The 22,343-nt window shown below is 41.9% G+C and overlaps 1 long non-coding RNA gene across 1 annotated transcript in view; it reads right to left on the bottom strand.

Annotated features, from left to right (window-relative positions):
• The window catches only part of LOC117883188, a 31,005-nt gene extending 10,082 nt beyond the window's left edge, over positions 1–20,923 (bottom strand). Inside the window, exons 1-3 of the long non-coding RNA XR_004647197.1 lie at positions 20,783–20,923; positions 14,685–14,763; positions 10,280–10,439 (exon numbers count right to left, since the gene is read on the bottom strand). This is a non-coding gene — a long non-coding RNA (uncharacterized LOC117883188). The remainder of the gene's footprint in view (positions 1–10,279; positions 10,440–14,684; positions 14,764–20,782) is intronic.
• Between the last annotated feature and the right edge of the window lie 1,420 nt (positions 20,924–22,343).

The raw sequence follows: 22,343 nt of genomic DNA, 5'->3' as shown, positions 1-22,343 counted from the left end.
TGTAATTTATTTATTTAGCTCAGCAAATATAATGCCAAAGGTCAGTTTAATGTAGCAGCACCTGACATTGATACAGTTTTAATTATAGTAGCAGTTTCCATTATTTAGACATCTTTGCAAGGGGACTACAACTCAGCTATAAATATGTGGCTTGACTTGTAGCTAATCATACAATATCTTACTAGGAAGGTGTTTTTTTTTAATCTGTTTTTTCCCTACCCTCTTATCCTGCATTGAGATCTACAGGTGCGGGAGCCTACCCCCATGAAGCCCTATTGACACATCAGTGGATCTCTGCATTGGTGCAAGAGATCCACACATACACATCTAATTACAGGATCAGGACCTAGAAAATTGCAATATTTGTGTCAATTATACAAAATACCTAGAATTTAGCTAGCTTTGGTTTCTTGTTTCAGTCATATAAATACATTAAAAAGCTTCAGTTTTAAAAAAAATGAACGGGAGAAGATGTTAGACTCCATAATTTGGTGAAATGGCATCTGGGATTTGAAGGGGGAAATATAAGTCAATACTAAACTAATGAGAACTGGGTAGGACCATAGGCCAAATCCTGAAGTCTTTAGTCATGTCTATACCATCCCTTAGTCAACATTCTTGCTCAGGTCAGGTGGGAGTTTTGCCTGGGTTAGGACTGTGTGAACACTGAGTAATTGGACCCAGGTGCAGTAATTATTTTTCATAGCTCCTTTCCCTGCACATCACCAAGCATAGCTATCTATTTAATGGGCAGCTATTTTCTTCTGGGGCCCAATCACCCTCGCCTAACTCATGTGAAGTCATTAGGGCTGCTTGTGTGAGCAAGGCAAGCAGGGTTTAACTTTTTATTTTTTGGAGAAATAATCCAAGATTAAAAACCTCATTTCCACAACAGACAGCAACTGTCCCGAAGGATCTAATATGGTCTGTCAGGAAGCCAATTCTATGCCTGTTTAAAAACACCCTGCTTACATGCTAGACTGCAAAAAGGAAGTCTCTCCTGTCAGTCAGTGCTCATACACTTCTGTGATGGATTGTTCTTTTCTTTTTCTAAAGGCTATCATAGGACCAGCCAGCTGGTACATTGCTTTAAAGTGCTATGCAGGAGGCCCAGATTTGATTACCAGCTATGGGGCCTGCTCCACCAGCCATTGAAGTCAGTAGGAGTCTTTCCATTCATTTCCTTGTGTTTTTCCATCAGGCCTTTATGGTTGTTCCTTGTGCTGACAAGGACTGTTGCAGAAGCAGCCCCCGGAGTGGTGGGAGGGAATGAAACCAGTAGTTTGCATCACTTGGCATGACTCCTCTGATCAATTAATGAGCAGTGTGAGCCTCCCAGGATAGTCATAGCTGGTGTTCCTTAGTGGGAAGAATGATAGACAGGCAGGGCGTGGGGAGAGATGTTACAAGAGAGATTTGCGGAGGAGATACAAGCACAGAAGCACTCCGTTGGAAAGCTGAACGGAGCTTTACTGCAGTAAGACAGTCACATGGTGTCACTGGTGTCTCCTTAACTCCCCTAGGCATGGGTCTTGATCTCCGCACAGAGATCTTCCCAACCTGGATTAGCCTTGATCCCTCTTTGGATTGGGCTTCTCTTCAGGCTCAATACTTCAACCAATGAAGATGTAAAGGCCCCCAGTCTTGTCGAAAGGCCTTGTCTTCTCTATCCCCTCGCTATCCTTCAATGTATCCTTCCTTCCCAGCTCAGCTTTTCTTAGCCCATGCATTCTCATGCTTCCCAGAGTTCCTTTGCTGGTGTGCCTAAAGAACAACACCCCCAGTGGTGTAGTCTAGAACTAGACCTCCCCTTTTGTCTTTTCCATTGAACAAAAGTATCCATGTTGCCATGTTTTCAACACTGTTCCAGGATGCAACTAGCACGACATGCTACATAAACAAACTCCTTTGCCAAAAATATGGGCTCATTCTAATCTGTCCCTGCTGGAATAGGACCCATCACTCTAGTACGGTGGTTCTCAAAGTTTTGTACTGGTGACCCCTTTCACATAGCAAGCCTCTGAGTGCGACCCCCCTTATAAACTAAAAACACATTTTTATATATTTAACGCCATTATAAATGCTGGATGCAAAGCAGGGTTTGGGGTGGAGGCTGACAGCTCGTGACCCCCCAAATAATAACCTCGCAACCCCCTGAGGGGTCTTGACCCCTAGTTTGAGAACCCCTGCTCTAGTATCTAACCTCCATACTCTCACTCTCACAGAACAAAAACAAAATTAAAGTCTACTTACATTTTCCTCCAAATGGGGTCCGAACGAAAATCAGGCCTGCACGACCTTTAACCCCTTCCTAACTCTGGCAAAATTTTCATTTATTCCAGTCAGCATTTCTTAATGCAGCTTACATACAACATGTGTCACAGACACAAACTATGTTTACAAAATTAATGAGAGGATACTGCACAACGACAACAGCAAACTAGCTAAGCATTTGCTGGGGCATAAGAGGGGTGGTTTGAGGCAGAATTGGAGTCATTTGTTACACTTGCTTGCATGTAGGAAAGGCTGTTCCGCAGCATGGGAATAGGACTTTAGAAGGGAGGCTGCGGGATCTGGGGAACTGAGATTATGGTGGAATGGAGAGCCAGTGGGTCAGGGAGACAGGGTAGATGGAACTTGGACAAAAATGGCCGCTCTAATTTATCGTGTATAAGGGGACAGTGCCATTTCATCAGGCTGTCTCTTCCATCTCTTCTGCTTGCGGGCCCACTCCAGAAGGAGAAATGGTGGCTCCATTACCTGGGCTCCCCAGATTACTGAGCCACTCCTCTAGAGTGGGGAGCCAGGTCTGGTACTGTTGTACACATATACATGTGCATGTGTGTGTAGATATGTGTGCCTTTTCCACTGCATTATCTTACTTTAACAGACAGCCTTGCATTTTCACTTAGACCAGCTTACTAATATGACCACATCGACCTAATGTAAGCTATTGGGTTTTCTTAACATCATCAGCATTTTCATGTACTGGAGTGGTGCAAAATTCAGAAGAAAATGGTAAAAACCAAATAACAATTGTGAAACAAAGGAAGTTTTTGGTGAAAAACAGTAAAATCCAAAAACAAAGGGCCTTGTTGCAGGGTCTGCACGTGATGTAAACTTACCAAGCCCTCTGTGAGGGCCTACTTGATACTTTTAACATTTAATTCTAATTAACTAATGAAAATGCTGCTGGTAGAGAGATGTGTTGTCTATAAGAACCTGTTTGAAAGAACTGGCATATTTCTCCCTTTCCCCCCCTCTCCCTTTCTCTGAAAGGTATTTATAACCAGCTAGCTGAAGGTAAAACTTCTTATGAAAAAAAAATTAGTCATGTGTAAATGTATCGTCTCATTTGAGTGAAAGATAGATACCAAACTGTCAGAGTATGTGTCATACCGAAGCAATTGTTATGATTATATTTAAACTGCCAAAAACCCCATCAACTCACAGACCAACCTCCCTCCCCCAACCCAAAACCCACCAACACGGTCCCTGATGGGGGATGGGACAAAGAGACAGGGGATCCTAATTAGCGGGTGCAGAAAAGGGAAGTGACCCCCCCTCTGCAGCATTATTAATGTCTCCACTGGAAGCTGCAGGCAGGGACGGCTCTATATTTTTTGCCGCCCCAAACACAGCACTCAGGCGGCCTTCGGTGGCATGCCTGCGGGCGGTCCGCTGGTCATGCGGATTCGGCGGCGTTTCTGTGGGTGATCTGCCGGTCCCACGCCTTCGCCGTACCTGCCACCAAATTGCCACCGAAGCCGTGGGACCGGCGGACCTCCCACAGGCATGCTGCTGAAGACTGCCTGGCTTGATGCCCTCACAGCGACCGGCAGGCCGCCCCCTGCGGCTTGCTGCCCCAGGCATGCACTTGCTGCGCTGGTGCCTGGAGCTGCCCCTGGCTGCAGGATTCCCTGGACAGAGCTGGGGCTTGTCTAATGGAGAGGGGTGGGCAGGCTGGGGTGAGAGGAGGTGAGGATAGCCGAACAAATACTTTCATGCATCATCCCCTTCAGGCCCTTATTCAGCAAAGCACTTAAGCACATTGTGATCCGAGTCCTAGTGGGGGCCAGCTATGGTCACTCAATTAGGGTGAACTGCAAAGAATGAGGCAGACAATTCCCATAAACCTGGTGGATATTCCAAAACGTAGATTTACCAAGCCAGCATAAAACAGCTTCTTTATTACCTCACTGGTTACTCAGAAGTCCAAACAACACAGTTCCCTTAAAGTGATCCAGCCTCAGGCCTCCATCCAGATGCCCACATCAAATATGATGGAAATTTTTGTAAATCTTATTTCATCATATACAAGAAAAGGTTCTACCAATCCCAAAGGTCCGGACACATTACCCCACAGGTTAATGAATGTTTCAGATCTTACTCAAATATAGCCAATTCTTATTAATTAAACTAAACTTTATTAAAAAACAAAAGAGAGAGTATGGTTTAAAGTTCAATATACCTACAGACATGAGTTCAATTCATTTAGGTGGTAGTGAAATCAAAGCAAGTCCACTGCACAGGCTGTAGAAGGGTTGGGGTGTGCATTTCTTATCAAGTGTAGATATGAACTAGCTTATACTGCCAGATAAAAACTATGTGAAAATGTAGTTAAGGCTAAGTACAGCTCCATTACTTATGGGTAAAACCAAACCATTATAGGACTGTAGAAATTATCACAAACATAAGTCAATACAGACAACAGAAGTAATGGATTTAGCAGGATTCCCTGCTTTAAGTGGAAAAACTCAACTCAACCTTAACTACAGAATTGCAGCCAACACTTCCATAATATTATAGCCAGATCCTCAGCTTGTATCAATTGGTGGAGCTTAGTTGACATCACTGGCTGATTTACACAAGATAACGATCTGGACGCCATTATGTAATTGGAGGCCTTGTAAATTTAATGGGCTTCAGCCCCAATCTAACGTGTCTACCAAAATAAATTGTACTTGCATCTCAAGGAGGTAATCAAGTATCATAGAGATGGGATGTAGATGGATTTAGATGGAGAGATACTTATCTGTCCTTTTCTCTATTTTAGTGCTGCACACACATAATGGACCAAAAGAGCTTGTACCAGACACATAATCTGTTACACAGTCACTAACTCCTCTTGGGGCCTTATCCAAAGGCCACTGAAGTCAACTGGAGTTTCACCTTTGCAGTTGGTAGGCTATGGGTCAGGCCTTTGGTGTTTACTGCTGCTGCTATATAAGCCAGGTCTGAAGAATCATTGAATCATAGAATATCAGGGTTGGAAGAGACCTCAGGAGGTCATCTAGTCCAACCCCCGGCTCAAAGCAGGACCAATCCCAAAGCAGGATGTAAAACTCAAAATCTTTTTATATCTGTGTAACCAAAGCTCCGTAAATGTGGGTAAATCCAGTGTTTACATTGTCTAGTCCAGTGTTTTGAGAAATGGAAATCACAGTATTGGGAGTACTATATCTGCAGGACATGAAAATAAAACTGCAACTTTCATTCCTCATTTATGAAATTTTGCACTCGCTGTCAGGGCCATGATATCCTTTGATGGCTTGGGCTTGTGTAGTTGAAATTCATGTTTAATGTCAGTACAGAGACTACAAAGCGAAAACAACACTGACGTACAATCATGTCATTATTCAGTACCTGCTTTTTTCTTAGTCATTGCTGGAAATAGGTTGAAATCTTTGTTAAAAGAGTAGTCTTGGAAATGCAGGCAATAAGTACTAGAGGTTTCTTTATTATAGACTCTTGCCCCCAAAACACTACTGTAAAGCAAAATAAGCACATATCATTCCTGCAACCTCCTATTTGAACAAAAGTCTTAGAATTCCCACATACAAGATAAGCTTTTCATATTCAACACTAGCTTTTCCAGCCTTTTTCCCTCCAGCACTGTCAAACAGAACTACTAAGTCAGGGATCAACACAGTAATAACCTTGTCCTTGTTTCTTTTCGAATTCAAGCTGATGGTATCACAATTTTTACTCGCCATGTTAAAGTCTTAATTATTCCATTTAAAAACTAGACTTAGCAAAGAATGTGCAGTCAGGGCTGTAGGCATCCTTGAGAAAAATTAAAACCACACACACACACACACACACACACAAAAGTTGACCAGAGCAGCAGAATTTTTTATCATTCCATCACTTTCCCACTCGGCAAAGCCCCACCAGCCCTGCAGTGTAAAAAAATGTAGTGTCCAATTTATTGTTGTACATAAAGCTGGCTGAAACCTGGTTGCCATTTTAAAAAAAAATGAAAAATGCCTCCTCAATGAAAAAATATTTTTGTCAAAGATGTTCAGGTTTGTGTTTAAAACCAAAAGTTACTTGTTCTTGTAGTTGTTTTTGTTTTGTTCTCAACAGCTATAAACTGAAATCTTTTACTTGACAGTAACTGAAATCCAGATTAATGCCAGTTTGCAGTTACTGGAAAAGACAATGTCATTTTTCAGTTGCTGAAAACCAAAACAAATCTCAAGCTTTTTTTTTGGACAAAAACTCAAAATATTTTGTGGGGAAAGATGATGAAAGGGGAATGTTTTGTATTCAAAACATTTTGCAGGAAAAAAATCAGTTTGTAGTTACATCTTTGTATACATAGAGCAACTCTGTTGACTTCAAGAATCTGGCAAGCTAACAGCTGAAAATGCTATATTTTCTATGTATTATGGGAGTGACAAATATGGTGATTTCCTCGCAGGACGCTTGGAACACCTTATTGAATTAAGTTTAAGTATGTTTGGAGTCCATTTTATTATATAAAAAATTAATATTATCTTGGGCCTGGATGATCAATGTGGCAGACAAGAATGGGACAAAATATGTGAAGTGGATTTCCTAAGAAAAATGCAAATTTATCTCTGCCCTCAACTCCTGCCTCTGATTATGTATGCAAAAGCCAAGCCCTTTGAAGCTATGCTTTGTAGACAGGGCGATTGTCTGATGATTACCTGTTCCTAGGGTCCCAAGAGCAAAGGCCCAGACTGTATGAAGGAGGAGATCTCAGATTCCTGGGTTCCCTTGTCCTGAGTTAACAGCTGATACGAACTTGTAAGCACAGAAAAACCCCTTGGTGGGCTTGCTCATCTGCCGGAGCCCTTGTTGGATATGGGGATGAACTCTGCTAATCTTATTAGAATGTCTGTTGGTTCTTGTATTGTTTTAATATGTTTGTTCTCTAGTGTTTCCCCCTTAAGACTAAATGCACTTGCTTAGAAAGCGCTGTGTGGTAACTGCTAACTAGGGGCAATTTCTCTGGATATAGCCTCTGAGGAGAAAGCAAGGCAAGCTCGCTTAGGCAGTGTGACTCAGGGAACTCACAGTGAACACAGCGAAGTGTAAAGCATGGGGAAAAAAACAGTCAGGAGGGAGAGAGACTGCATCCATGAGAGGTGATGGCTAGGGAGCCGGGAGCCTAGAACGGGTGCCCTTGCTGGACCACAGAGGGGAAATGCAGATGCAATTGCATTGCAATGTGACAGTGGGAACTTTGTATTCAGGGAAACAAAAATATCCTCAGTTTTAGTCCCAACTAAAGCAAAACGCACCCTGAGATTTTCAAAAACACTCAGCATAGGCCTAACTCGACTGTTATTGAAGTCAGTGTTAAAATTCCCTTTGATGTCACTGGGAGAAGAGACAGATGAACAGTGAGTGATTTTGAAAATCTTACCTTAACATGGTGTTCCCACATTCAGTGGGAAATATACCTGAAGAAGGACTGAATAAATATTGAATGAGGACATCCTGAGGAGAGCAACAGGGAAAGAGCATGGAACCCTCATATTAATGCATCAGAACCCATTCTTGCACTCATAACATGTGCCTATTTTCCATATCTGTGTTCAGAACTTTGCATCACGTGTTTTCTAAAAATCCACTTTGACTTGAACAGGGGCCTGGTCCTGCAGCTACTGAAGTCAATGGCTTCCAGCCATTCAATAGGAGGACAATCAGCCCCAAATATTTGGCTTCCAGCCATTTCAGTGGAAGCAGAAGCAGTCTCATTTCTGCTCTGACTGAGCTCACCAGAAGCCAGTGGCTTCAGTTTCTGTAGGCTCAGCTTTTTCTCTCCTATTCTCCTCTGTGCTGTGTGTGCCATTTTACATTCTGTTTAATCATGCACACATTTCTTTACACTGTCATTGGGGGAAGGAGTTATTGGTGTATTGCTCTTTAATGAAAACATGGTTGTGCTAAGAAAATCTTTAAGCAGAACCACATTGAGACAAACATTTCCCATTAATATCAGGACCAGGCTTGTATTATGGGCCTGCCACAAAGATCACTGATGTCAGTGGGAAATCTCCCATTGACCTCAGTGGACTTTCGATTAGGTCCTAGTATGATAACATTAAACAGTGCTAATGTTTCCCCCTCATATAATCAGCATAAGCCCTCTTTGAGTTGGACTGACATACTTATCTAATCAAATCTGTAAACTCCTGTACTTCTAATTTTCAGGGCAGGAGTTTTTAAAAAAACACCGCCACCCCAATCCCACATCAATAAAGATGTGCTAGAAAAACATTGCAATTCCCACCACGTGAATGAGACATGTCTTGAGTTTAGTGAAAAAGAGCTTATTTCATAGCAGGTTTTCATTGCACTATACAGTTTAAACAGTGTAGCTTTATATAGTGTGTAACTACTGCAAGTAATGCTGCTCAAAGAGCAAAGTAAATCCCACTAAATGAGCCGAGAGCTATGGGTAAGAAAATGGACCACTAAGAAAGGGCAGCGTTTGATCCGGCTGTTTGCCAGTTGTTGTTGCCATATTCTTATTCACAGAAAGAACATCAAGGGCCATACTATTGTTGGTCTCTTGTCCGCATTCCTTTTTTTTCTTCTAAACAACATATTACAGCTCTTGCAGAGTGACTAGAGTCTCAATTTAGGTTCCAACTAGGAATTAGACATTATTAATTTACAGTGGTGCCTAGGAGTTCTAACCACATAGTGTGAGGCACTGTACATACATATACACTATATACCATAACATCAGAGTGGTGAGACAATTCCCCTTTGAAAAAGCAACACTTAACAGGCAAATGATTTAGGGTTTTGATAAGTAGCGACATTCTGTAAATTCACATTTTTCTCTTGTGTGTTATGGCTGAATGGCAGTGTGGCCGCTTGTCTTGCAAGTCTCATAATACTGGATAGTATTCTTAAAGCCACCAGTTCCATGAGGTAAATAATTAAATGAGAAACTCACCTCTTATTTTTTAAAAAAACCATATGGCTCTAACCAACACTCTGGTGGAAGAAAGCTTGGAAATGTGACCTGATATGCATCCTGAAGTCTCAGAAACCAGACAAGAAATAAAATAATAATAATAAGAGGCTTGTTTTAGGCCTGATGTTTTTTGAGCCAATCACATGATTTTGGGGGGAGAGGGCTGACACAATGTTTGAATGCTGGGAGTTAGCAACACTGGAACAGTTTAAAACCTGGAGGTTTATGAGCCATATTTGGCTATACCAGCTCTTCATGTTTACTCTCATGAGGGACATGGAAAACAGCCATTCATTGCTGGATTTCCATGGATGAATCTATGATAACTCTTAACCAGGAAACCCGTGTAGAATGGGAGGAGGTGAAAGTGAAATTTGGCTGAACACTTCTACAGGTCCATGTTGCTATGGAAACAATTGCCTTTGTCTTCACTGTCCGTTTCATCTGTAGATGTTTAGAAGATCCAAGGCTTAGGTTTATTAGTAGGAACTGAAGAGTATGGCTACATGACAGGGCTACCGCAGCACAGCGGCAGCTATGCCACTGTGGCACAGATGCTTCCTACATTGATGGAAGGGTTTTCCCCCCCCCCATCAGTGTAGGTTAAATCACTTTCCCAAGCAGTGATAGGTAGGTCAGTGGAAGAGTTCTTCCATTGATCTCACTGTATCTACTGTAGGGGTTAGGTTGCCTTAACTACAGGACTCAGAGGTGTGCATTTTTCATACCCCACATGATGTAACTTGGGCAAGCTACATTTTAAGTGTAGACCAGAGCTAAAACTAAGCAGATCAGTTAAGCTTCTGTACTATGAGAACAATGTAAACAATAATAAACATTTTTTTTAAATGATCACCCTGTTTAATGGGCAGCATGTAGGTACATCACCAGTACCTTGCTGAAAAGGAGCCTTCTAGAAAGAAAAAAAAAAAACAACTGATAGATATAGAATTGTACACTTACATTCAAGTTGCTCACAACCTTCCAATGCCCTCCTTTACCCTCACAAGGAGTCAATCAGTATAAAATACTCACCCACTGTCATCCAGAATGCACTCCGGGAATATAATGTTCGTTTTACGATTGTTTGGTACATTAATAATGTGCAAGCCTTGAGAAGTAGATTCTTTCTGTTAAACCACATTTTCTTTCACTGGCTGCAGGTTGTTTATATGAACAACTTTGTGACTGTTACCTAGGCAACCAACAGAGAAATGAATTTTATTAGATATAGATTCAAGGATTTGGACACTGTTTTAACTCTGTGTGTGTGTGTCTCTGTTTGTGTGTGTAAAAAGTAAAGCTTGCAAAGTTTAGATGGTTGTCTTCATTATAAGAGGAAAAAGACCAAATCAAGGGGGAAAATAATTTTTATTTGGGCTTACCCCCTTCCTGTTAGTTTCTGTTCATGTTCACTAGGTGGTGGATTGTACTGAAAAGAAATTAAACTGTTCTGCATGGAAACAAATGTGAAAAAAAATCCAGTACGGTCAGCAGGAGGATGTAAAAAGGGTAAGCACTTTTATTGTCTCCAGAGAAAAACACACTTATCTTTTTTTTTTAATGCTATCATGCTTGAAAATGAGTATTTTAATATGAAGCCTATATGGCCTTTTCTGTATAATAAATTGTACCGGGAGCATATTTTGTGCTCAGTTGCCACATGAACTGACCAGAATGGAAGTGATATAGGTGTTAACTGATGACACCATTTGGCCCAGTATGTTTATTTTTACTCTGGACACATCTGTTGAACACGCAAGCGAAGCAAAATAGGTTAAAGTGCTGTATGAACCATGTAGGTGGATGAGGCTTTGTAATTCAGGCCTAAACTTGTTCATTTACCCCACTGTACTTATACTCATGAGAGACGCATTTAAGAATATTTTTGATTTAAATGTACACATTAGCAGTGTAGTCAAGTCACAAAGTTCAGAACCAAACGGGGCTAAGCAGATGAATTTCCACAAAGTTTGGGGCTTTCAGATTTGATGGCCCAGGTCAGTCTTATATAGGGCCAAGCCCAAAGTTCAAATCACGTTCTACGTTGGAGGAAAGGTAGGAAGTTCAGATCTTATGTTGCAGTTCAGGTTAATCTCTAATACAAACAGGATTAGATGCGTAACTGTGGCCATTTTGGTCATGTTTGCAGTGACCTGAAGATTTAACAGTGGAGAGCATATTTCCCAGTGCATACTGAGGGTGAACTTGGGTGTTCTTGTACTGTCCTTTGCAGATTTGAACGTGTATCACCTGTTATCATCAAATGGACTTTGGCTTCATGATCAATTTGAAAACAAATGGTATAAGCATTGGTCAAGCAGCGTTTTCTCCTCCTTAATTTTGATAATATCCCAACACCTCTCCTGGGACAGCCATGGCTACAACAACACTGCATACATTTTTTTTTACTCTGTCATTCTGATAAGATTTTACAGCTACAGGCTGGGGCAGAATATTGGCTTCTTGAATGTAGACGTAATAGCGATATTTGTATCGAGTTCATTGGGTGTAGGATTAGGTCTTTGGTGGCCAAAGAAACCATGAGACTATGGGGATAAAGTGAAGCCTAAGAAACTGTAATCATGAGTAATTAAAAGTCTATCTCCAGAATGCTAGATCTGTAGTGTATCTTCCCCTTTAATTGCTCAGCAGTCTTGATTCCTGGTCATTTGAAAGCTAAGCTATCTCTGAGAGTGATTTGAAGGGAAGGTCTATAAGGTATGATTTTATTTTATCAGGTTAGGATATACACTAGGTACAGATAAAAACCACTGAGCTGAGACAAATATTACAGTTGAAGATGGTTGAATTTACATTTTTCAAGGTGTTTTACTCTGGTCCTCTCCCCTCTCCCATTCACAATTCTCATGTTAACAGTTTGTTTTCGGTTTTGGTTTTTTACAGATTGATTTGCTATTCATTATTGATCAACCAACAATGTATGTGAATAAGTGCCAATCAACTGGTAGCTGGAAACGTGTCACTTGGAGTGTTCAGTTGGTACTCTGTAGTCACATGACATTGTTTCTGCAGCATGGTTGGAGGACTGTCCTTTTTTTTTTTACAGAGGAGACTTACGAATAATGAATATGCTCCCTCCGGCAAAAAAAGAAAAGAAAAAAAAACAGAAAAATCTTCCTCTTGTGCAAAAAATGAAGAACGGTCACCCCCAGATACTACTGTGAACAAAAGCCTGTTTACACAATTGCTAATAAATAGTGAATATAATGGGACACCAATCTCACTGAGCCAAATTATCATTCAGAGTTCACCAGCCATATTCGACTAGCTCTCGTTTCAATAACTATGGTGCCTCTCATATCACATCTGGCCATGTTAAATTAGACCCTACTAGTTTGTTTGGACTGGCATAATTCAGCACAAATTATTTCATTAGCAACTGAATGAAATGGCAGTACATTTTACTTTTTTCTTGAAGTTCTAAGGAATAAATCCTCAAAACACAAACATTAGCCATGTGTGTAAAGTATCCTTATACTCCAGAGGACCAAAGTTATATCGTTGTAGCAAGGCAAGGACACAAGTGAACAAATATTTAGGATCCAGAGATGTTAATTTCATTCTCCTTCCATTCTATCCAATGCAGCACAGTAGAAGAATATAACAGCATGCGATGTCTGTGTATCCAGTTATGTTTTGCACAGAATAGTTCTTGATTTTCACTTAGAAATGGGCTTAGCTAGAGAATGATAAGTCAGATGTTAATGAAGGTTTAATGCCCTCCAAGAAATGAACAAAGACGCTCTGTCAGAGATGTAGATCTGGTACGTGCTAATCTTACTGAGCAACAGAACGCATTGTTTTAAGTGTAAGCATATATGTACAAAGTCCCATCTACCCTTACAAATCCTGCAGCTACATACAGGGGAAAAGATTACTGCATGCTTTTAATATATTTATTGTGCATTGAAACTTGTCAGATGAAGAAATTACATTTAAACAGTAAAAAGTAATTCAATGTATCTATCGTCTCTTTATAACAGTAGCCTGTGCTTTACAATGAAGCCAATGAAGACTGAAACTTTAAAAATGAGGGAGAATTAACAGCTAAAGCCCAGTGTAATTCAGGTATTCTTAGTCTGAGGCAAAGAAACAAATCCAGTCACCTTTGCTCACAATGAATAGGACTTTTAAATCAATAGGGCTATTTAAAGAGTAAGCCCCCTGACTCACAAACACTTCTGTGCACGCTCAGCTTTCAACATGTAACTAGTCCTACTGATGTGAATGGAATTGCTCATGTGCTTAAAGTTAAGCATGTGCATAAGAATTTGCAAATAAGGGCCAGAGGTGATACACAATGTAAGGGGGCAGGAGATGGCTCTGAGCCACTGAGAATTTTTGCACTTCAAACATTCCAAAAAACAAAACAAACCAGAAACAATTCTTTTGGCACTGTGGATTGGAAGAGGAAGACATTTGTTTATTTGCCTTCCGACCTACCCGCCCCTGAAGAATTCAGGGTGTTCTGCAAATATGTTGCCCATTGAAAAGCAGAGACTGGAGAGCAAATTGCTGTTTTTGTTTTATGCCTGAATAATTTCTTTGTAAGATGAACATATGAATAATTAACATTGTGTATTTGGCATGGAGCTATATCTAGCTCTCAGTGTCGCTGTGCATTTATTAATTATTAATGTTATTTGTATCGTGGGAGGCCCACTTACAGATTAGGACCCCAATGAAAAAGCCAGAGGACTCTTGTGCCTACACAGACCCTCATTGAGATAATCCATTGCAGATACTGCGCCTCAATACTTTTAGTTAGCATCATGATTTTACTGCATACCAGGCATCACCAGGTGGTTGTGTTACACTTCCAGGTTCCTTTTTCTTAGCGTGCGAGCAAATGCTCAGTCTTGGAAAGACATGCTGTGTGTTTTTCTCTCTCTCTCTTTTTTTTTTGGTCATGCAGAGTTCGGTGATGATGCAGTGGTTGGGGGAGAGTAAGCAGCAGGAGTTTACTGGCTGCCTTGGTCTCTCAATGGAGCCAATTCTTGAGGCAGAGCTGCTCCTCTGGAAATGGTGTTGGATTGCGATTTCTGAAAGAAGGGATAGCCTGAATGCTGTTTGACCATCTCTGTCCCAGGACTGGCGTATGTGTGTAAATAAAATAAGTTACATTCAGACTATACTCAAGTTCTGCATCACTGGTTTCTTGTCCACTGAGAAGCCAATCTGCCAGGTCCCAAACATCTGCTTCTGCTCGGCAGAGAGACTATATTGATGTCTTAATGGGAAAGTGGGGGCAACAGAATGATACAATATAAAATATCTGTTGCAGTTATAATGAAATATAAATTCTATTGTAGACCCTTTAGGGTAAGGACCATGTCTTTTATTTTCACAAGAGGCATCTGGGACACATTTGGGCACTGTGAAATAGTAATAATTAAGAATGGTAACAATGTCTTACCGTGGCAGAACAGCCAAAAAAGACTTCGAAAATATAATCTCTGTTTCTTTACAGTGCAGAAAGGATTTCTCAGATGTCTCTGTTGGAGCAGCAGAACACCCATCAAAAATCTGTAACATAAAATCTCCACACTTTGTTTGTTTGTTTGTTTGATCCTTACAAATATTTCCAATACAAATATTCAGTTTTGGGTTATTCTTATCCTATCTCAGCATTTTTTCATCATGATCAAGACTATCACATTAGTCTTCAGTCTTCACAGTCACAGTAGGAAAGTCAAGGTTGTATGTAGACCCAAAATGTGTAATTGATATGATGCCTCAGAGTTGATATCAATATTTTTGTTAATTTTTTCAAGTAAGATTTTGTGGTATACTGTCTCAAATGCTTTATTAAAGCACAGCCACATTATGTCTACTCCATTTCCTTAATCCACTTATTTGATTAAAAATAAAAAGCAAGCAAGTTTATCTGGCTTGATATAAACCCATGCTGCTTTCTGCTCTTTCAAAGATTTCAAGTCTCCCACTCTGCAGTGCCCACAGGAAAGAAGCTTTTATATTTTTGAATTAAGAAATTTTAAGCACTTCAACTTGGGAGAGCAAGATCGCTCAAGTGACTGTCTTTGGCTCTGCCCCAAATCTTGATCGATACTGAATCTTTCCATTTTCAATTTATGCAGCATTACAACTATTTTTGGATAGGCAGATTAAATTGCTTTGAGGTATGCATTGATACAGCTGTTTCTTCCTGTAGTAAATTCTCCAGATACTCTCTTAGTAACCTTTCTGTTTCTGTGAAAAGAAGGAAGGCTGGGAAACTGCCGTGAATATGTATCAAGAGGAAAGTGAAATATAAACTAATATATTCTTTAATTTAGATAGAGTGTATTTACTTCCTTGTATGGTATTTGTTTGGGAAGTTGGAAGTGTGTGTAAATGAATTCTGTAACAAATGGGTATGACTCTATCTGCCAATGAGTGTGAATGAAAGGATCTGGATTTGTCTGTGTTAATGGAAAATCAAAGGTTTCCTCTAGCACAGCGTTTTTCAAACGAGGGTACTCCAAGGGGTCCGCAGGCCCTGCTGATCAACTGCTCCCCCTCTCTCTATCTCCCGGAGGCTACTGATGCCAAACGAGAAGAATTTAGGCACTAAAAGTCTGGCGGCGCAGCCAGGCTAAGGCCTGCCCTGGCTCCATGCCACTCCTAGAAGTGGCCAGCATGTCCCTGCGGCCCTGAGAAGGGTGAGGGGCAGGAGATTTCCGCCCGCTGCCCCCGTCCCAAGCTCCGACTCCACAGCTCCCATTGGCTTAGAGCAGTGTTTCTCATACTGGGGCCGCCGCTTGTGTAGGGAAAGCCCCTGGTGGGCCAGGCCAGTTTGTTTACCTGCCCCATCCGCAGGTCCGGCCGATCGCGGCTCCCACTGGCCACGGATCGCTGCTCCAGGCCAATGGGAGCTGCTGGAAGCTGCGTGGGCTGAGGGATTTACTGGCCGCTGCTTCCAGTAGCTCCCATTGGCCTGCAGCGCCGAACCGCAGCCAGTGGGAGCCGCGATCGGCCGGACCTGCAGACGGGGCAGGTAAACAAACTAGACAAGTGGCAGCCCCAGTTTGAGAAACACTGGCTTAGAGTCTAGCAGCACTTACATTATATATGGTAAAAAGAAGAACAGGAGTACTTGTGGCACCTTAGAGACTAACAAATTTATTAGAGCATAAGCTTTCGTGGACTACAGCCCACTTCTTCGGATGCATATAGAATGGAACATATATTGAGGAGATATATATACACACATACAGAGAGCATAAACAGGTGGGAGTTGTCTTACCAACTCTGAGAGGCCAATTAATTAAGAGAAAAAAAACTTTTGAAGTGATAATCAAGCTAGCCCAGTACAGACAGTTTGATAATAAGTGTGAGAGTACTTACAAGGGGAGATAGAGTCAATGACAGACCTGCGGGTGGCTATATTACAACAGAAAAGCTTCAAAAACAGACTCCAAAGAGAGACTGCTGAGCTAGAATTGATATGCAAACTAGACACAATCAACTCCGGTTTGAATAAGGACTGGGAATGGCTGAGCCATTACAAACATTGACTCTATCTCCCCTTGTAAGTACTCTCACACTTATTATCAAACTGTCTGTACTGGGCTAGCTTGATTATCACTTCAAAAGTTTTTTTTTCTCTTAATTAATTGGCCTCTCAGAGTTGGTAAGACAACTCCCACCTGTTTATGCTCTCTGTATGTGTGTATATATATCTCCTCAATATATGTTCCATTCTATATGCATCCGAAGAAGTGGGCTGTAGTCCACGAAAGCTTATGCTCTAATAAATTTGTTAGTCTCTAAGGTGCCACAAGTACTCCTGTTCTTCTTTTTGCGGATACAGACTAACACGGCTGTTACTCTGAAACCTGTCATTATATATGGTGACAAGAGAAATATGCCCATCATCACCATTAACTAACAGTCTCTGGGCCAACTCTGTTGAAATCCATGGAGTTGTATCCTCTTATCTCAGCAGGGAATTTATCCTGGTATATGTGATGGCTGATTTTCCCACTGCCACCCCATTTTTACATAAACATCTCAGACCCCCTTTTTCAAACATCTGCTCTTCATTGCCACATCCTCTGGTGCGGCTCTGTGAAGCAAACAACTCGTCGGGAATAGAAGAAAATAGTTAAAGTGACCCAACAGAACCTTCCACAGAATGCGTTAGTCCAACTCCAGTTATTTAGCTCAATACAGAGTGACTGGGAGAAATTCTATAGCCTGTATTATACAGGGAGTCAGACTGGACTCCCTGTTGGCCTTAAAATGTATGAATCTGAAAAAAAGGCTGGATTATCTCCTGAACCTTAACCAAACCTCTCAGCTTGTCTCCTCATTCCATCGCACTTACTGCCCACCAGACTTGCCTCTCCATGCACCTCACATCAAAAGTTCCCTAAGTGCTCTCCCTGTGAAACTGGAGCATAACATGTCCTCTCCCCTCCCTCTCCAGTCAGCACCACACCCCTGATCCTTCATCACTTCCTTATCTGTTTTAGGAGCAGAAAGACACAAAGACACCACAAGCTTCAGCAGAGAACTTGAGAATGGCCTCTGACCTGCTAGTCCCTCACTTCATTGACTCCCTGATAGAAAATTATCTCATCCTGAGGACCAGGAACTCAGATGATATAAATAGACATAGCTCTGCTGTAAATCATGATTTATACCGGCTGATAATCTGGCACTATAAAATACACTCAATTCCACACTGTCTCCCTCTTCTGTTTAAGAAGCTTCTTTTCTGGATCCCTGGTGCACCATTCCCTCCTAACTTTTTGGCATTCTCCAATTTCCCGTTAATGTTCTAGAAGGCTGATCAAAAGCCCAGCCTCCCACTGCCTTCCATGGGTTTTGGATACGGTCCATAAGGTACATGTTACAAGGAAGAACACAAGTACTTGGTTGTGAATGGTGCACCAGGGAGAAAGCAGAGAGGATACCAGGTTTTCTGGTGACCCTCCCATTGAGGTTGAGATGTTGGGATAGGAGGCAGCAGGTGTTAGCATAGAGGCAATCGGGGTGGGATGGAAGGAACTTATCCAGCTGGAACAATGGAAGCTAGGTTCAGTGTAGGAGTGATGAATGTTCAGCCAGTTCTCATTTTGTCTTATATGGTCCACGCATCTGTTAAACGGATGGGTGTTAATTGGTCAACAGAGCAAGATTCCTGAGCCTCTACACTGCACATGGGTAAGCGATGGCAGAAGAGTGCCTTCAGACTGAAATCTGGCTGTGTTTCAGTAGGCATTACCCCACATTTTGTCTTCTGTTCCTATTTGTTGTTCAGGGAGACAAAGCACAATGCATATTTATTGTTTCATTCTTCCATCTTTTGAAGCGCAAAATGAAGCAAACTTTTTGTTATGGCTTCAGGCTACCATTTGCAAACGACTGGTTATCACAGTGCACTGTAACCTCAAGGTACCTAGAGGAGTTTCAATGAAATCTTGTTTTAATCCTTTAACTGTTACATATTGCTGTCAAACCAGGCACCTACTTAATGGCTCAGTCAGAATAAATGTTAAAACATGTTTGCTTTTTAAAAATTATTTTGATTTACAGTAGCGCCAATAGACCACAATCAAGATCAAGACTCAATGATTATCCATTCTAAAAAATACATAATAGGAGGCAGTCCCTGCCCAATGAGCTTACCATCAAAATAGACAAGACACGTGAGGAGTGGGAGACACCAGGGGTGTGGGAACACATCGACTAGTGGGGTGCTGAAAACCAGTTCCCTTACCCCTGTTGGCCGCCGCCTCGCCCCCAGCTGGGGGCAGGCAAGGGGCCAGGAGCAAAGCCCCAGGGCCGGCAGTCAAGACTCCATAGTGGGGGTGGCAGCTGGCCAGGACCCCGGACACGTGGAGGCCAGCAGCCGCGTGTGTATGTGTCAGGGGCGGTGGCTGGGACCTGGAAGCAGAGCCAGCAGCTAAAACCTGGGGGTGCTGCAGCACCCCCCGCACTCCTAGTTCCCATGACGAGGGAGACACGAAGGATTATTATCCCCTGTGGACGGATGGGGAACTAAGGTACAGAGAAGAGAACTGAATTTCTTAGGATCACGGTTAGGCTGCAGTTGTGTCAGGAATTGGACCTAAAGCTTCAGCCTAGTTCCTTAACACAAAACCCTCCAGTTGCTTTTTAAAGTAGTTTCTACACATCATATTGCCTATTTTTGATCCATATTGTATTTCAAAACATAAATGTAATACATTTGGCAAAGCTTAATACAAGACCATTTGGCAAAAAAGACACCAGGCTTAGTATGTACAGCTCCTGGAGTTGGTGACTGGCTGGAGAGAAAGCTTCAGAACATGAATATTGCACCTCAACACACCCAGCCACTTCCACTTTCTTTACTTCTCCTCCCACCCTGTTTGTGCCATTTTGACCTTGCAAGACAAAAAGCTGCAGCCCTCAACTGAGTAAAACAGTCGGTGAATTCAATGAGGAAAATAAAACCATCTTTGGTCCTGTATCCACTGCGGCAGTGGCAAAACTTGTACTCACGTCAGCTGGAGGAGGCTCAAGTCTACCAGTGTCGCTCTTTGAGTAAGTGACAATCAGAAAAATAAATAAATCTGGAAACAGACCACCAGATCCTCAGTGCCACTACAGTCCATTTACTCCACTCGAGTGACACAAAAGGAGCTACCCTTTCACCAGCACAGGTGAAACTCTGGCTGGGACAGAGCCAGCTCTAGGCCTTTCACATAGGGGTGTGCCTGCATCAGGAACTGCTGGGCTCCAACAATTCCCCACTGGCATTGCACACCTTCGAGCTCTGATATTGCTAAGGCGAGTTACAGGAGGATAGGTCCATAGGTGGCTATTAGCCAAGATGATCAGAGATGTGACCCCATGCTCCAGGTGTTCCTGAATCGGCAATTGTCAGAAGCTGGAACTGGACAATGGGATGGATCACTCGATGATTGCCTTGTTCTGTACATTCCCTCTGAAGCATCTGGCACTGGCCACTGTCAGAAGACAGGAAACTCAGCTAGCGGGTGACCCAGTATGGCCATTCTTATGTGCAGCATTACTGCGGCTGCTGTAACTGCAACAGGGACTATACACTTTGCCCCCTCATGTTGATCTGTTTACTGTGTATGATCAGAGCCCTGTGATTGCTAAGTACCTTGAGACATTGGCCCCCTTTTCACCTCTCATCGTGTATTTTTATTTGGCTTATTGCCTTAAAAGGAATTTGACTCAATTAAAGTTGTCAGAATTTGGCCCCAACCTGTTCTCTAGAACACTCCGGAAGTAAGCTAAGGATGATTTCAAGAATTTCTGTTGCTACCTAGAGATTTCCATAAGGTGATTCATCATTCAAATCCCTTCCTCCATCCCCAGAAAAGGAACAAAGGAAGGAAAAAGAGGCATCTAGTTTCCTGCACTCATCATGCTAGATTGCTGCAAAGGCCTACTCCCTCTGATTTGCATAGTAGATGGAGAGTGTTTCTGTCAGTTACTGAAAAGGAAAAGCTCCCTCCAGAGGCAGGAAGTAAGTGGGGTTGCTGAATGTACCTTTCTCTGTACTATTCAGGCTCTGGTCTCTCATGTGATGACTGTAACTTTTATCATTGCAAACGACGGCATTGTTGTGCTATTTCTTCTTCAGGTCTTGGTCTTAAATCTGTGCACAGCTCCTTTGGCATCATTTCTTCTGAAAATAGTATCAGGAGAATTACATTAACTGTGGGGAGAACCAGAAAACGATGAACTTTGTATATAAGCCTTTTGTTTCAATGGTGAGGTAAGAAATAAACATCTCACCCAAAGCAGCCACGAAAGCCAGAGTCAGCTTTGTCACATTATTTAGAAACTCTTCCCGCCTTCAGAAATAAGGGGCATAACAAGGCAGTGGTGCATTGCTAAGCGTGCACAACGCAGAATGTAACTACAGTAGCTTTACTGTCAAGCACCAAATGGCTTCGGCTTCCCCACTGGATTGTGAGGCTTTGGGCTGGAGGATTCATGACTTTCGCCACTAACCAAAACCCCTCAGTGTTTTCTAACCAATTGAAGGCAATAAAAACAGCTTTAAAATATTAAAAGGTGCAGTGCTCTGTGTTACATAATAACTCAATTACAGACCTAAAAGTCGCAATTCTCCAACAAAAAAACCTTCAAAAACAGACTCCAATGAGAAACTGCAGAATTGGAATTAATTTGCAAACTGGACACCATTAAATTAGGCTTGAATAAAGACTGGGAGTGGATGGGTCATTACACAAAGTAAAAACGATTTTCCAGGCTAATTTTTCCCCTACTGTTACTCACACCTTCTTGTCAACTGTTGGAAATGGGCCATCCTGATTATCACTACAAAAGTTTTTTTTCCCCTCCTGCTGATAATAACCCACCTTAATTGCTTAGTCTTATTATAGTTGGTATGGCAACACCCATTTTTTCATGTTCTCTGTGTGTGTGTGTATATATATATATATCTTTCTACTGTATTTTCCACTGCATGCATCCGATGAAGTGGGTTTTAGCCCACAAAAACTTATGCCCAAATAAATTTGTTAGTCTCTAAGGTGCCACAAGTACTCCTCGTTCTTTTTGATAATAACAATAATAACTTATATAGTATTTTCACCAGGGGAATTCAGTGTAGAGCTGGGAGCTAGATGAATGACTCATTTTTTAGTTCAGTTGCAGTTCCAATCCCTCTGTCCCTCCCCCCAAAAATTAGCTTTGGATCAAACAAAATCTATTTTTCCCCCCAACTTTTTGCTGAATTGAAAAATCTTGTTTACGGTCAGTTGCAGAGCGGGGAGACAAATATGGGTTGTCCACATCCCAGGTGAGTGCGCTGATCAGTAGGCTAAAGGTTATAAGGGGAATGGAGTGGTTACAGCAGCATGACCTCTTCTGGCCACTTGGCAAATGTCCAAAACGATCTGTGTTGAATTCACAACTATCAGACTAAAAGTGTCCAATAAACTCGTCATCGGAAGAATCCCGTCCAGCGATAATTCAGTGCACTATTCACAGTTATGTGAATATTGCTATCTCTACTTTGTAGAGGGGGCTGATTGGCTGAACAAGAAGGAGGACTGAGTGGACTTGTAGGTGCTAAAGT

Source organism: Trachemys scripta, chromosome 9 (assembly GCF_013100865.1).
Source record: "Trachemys scripta elegans isolate TJP31775 chromosome 9, CAS_Tse_1.0, whole genome shotgun sequence".
Taxonomy (NCBI): Eukaryota; Metazoa; Chordata; order Testudines; family Emydidae; genus Trachemys; species Trachemys scripta.
The sequence above is the reverse complement of the archived record's forward strand: the minus strand, read 5'-3'. Positions and strand labels throughout refer to the sequence as shown.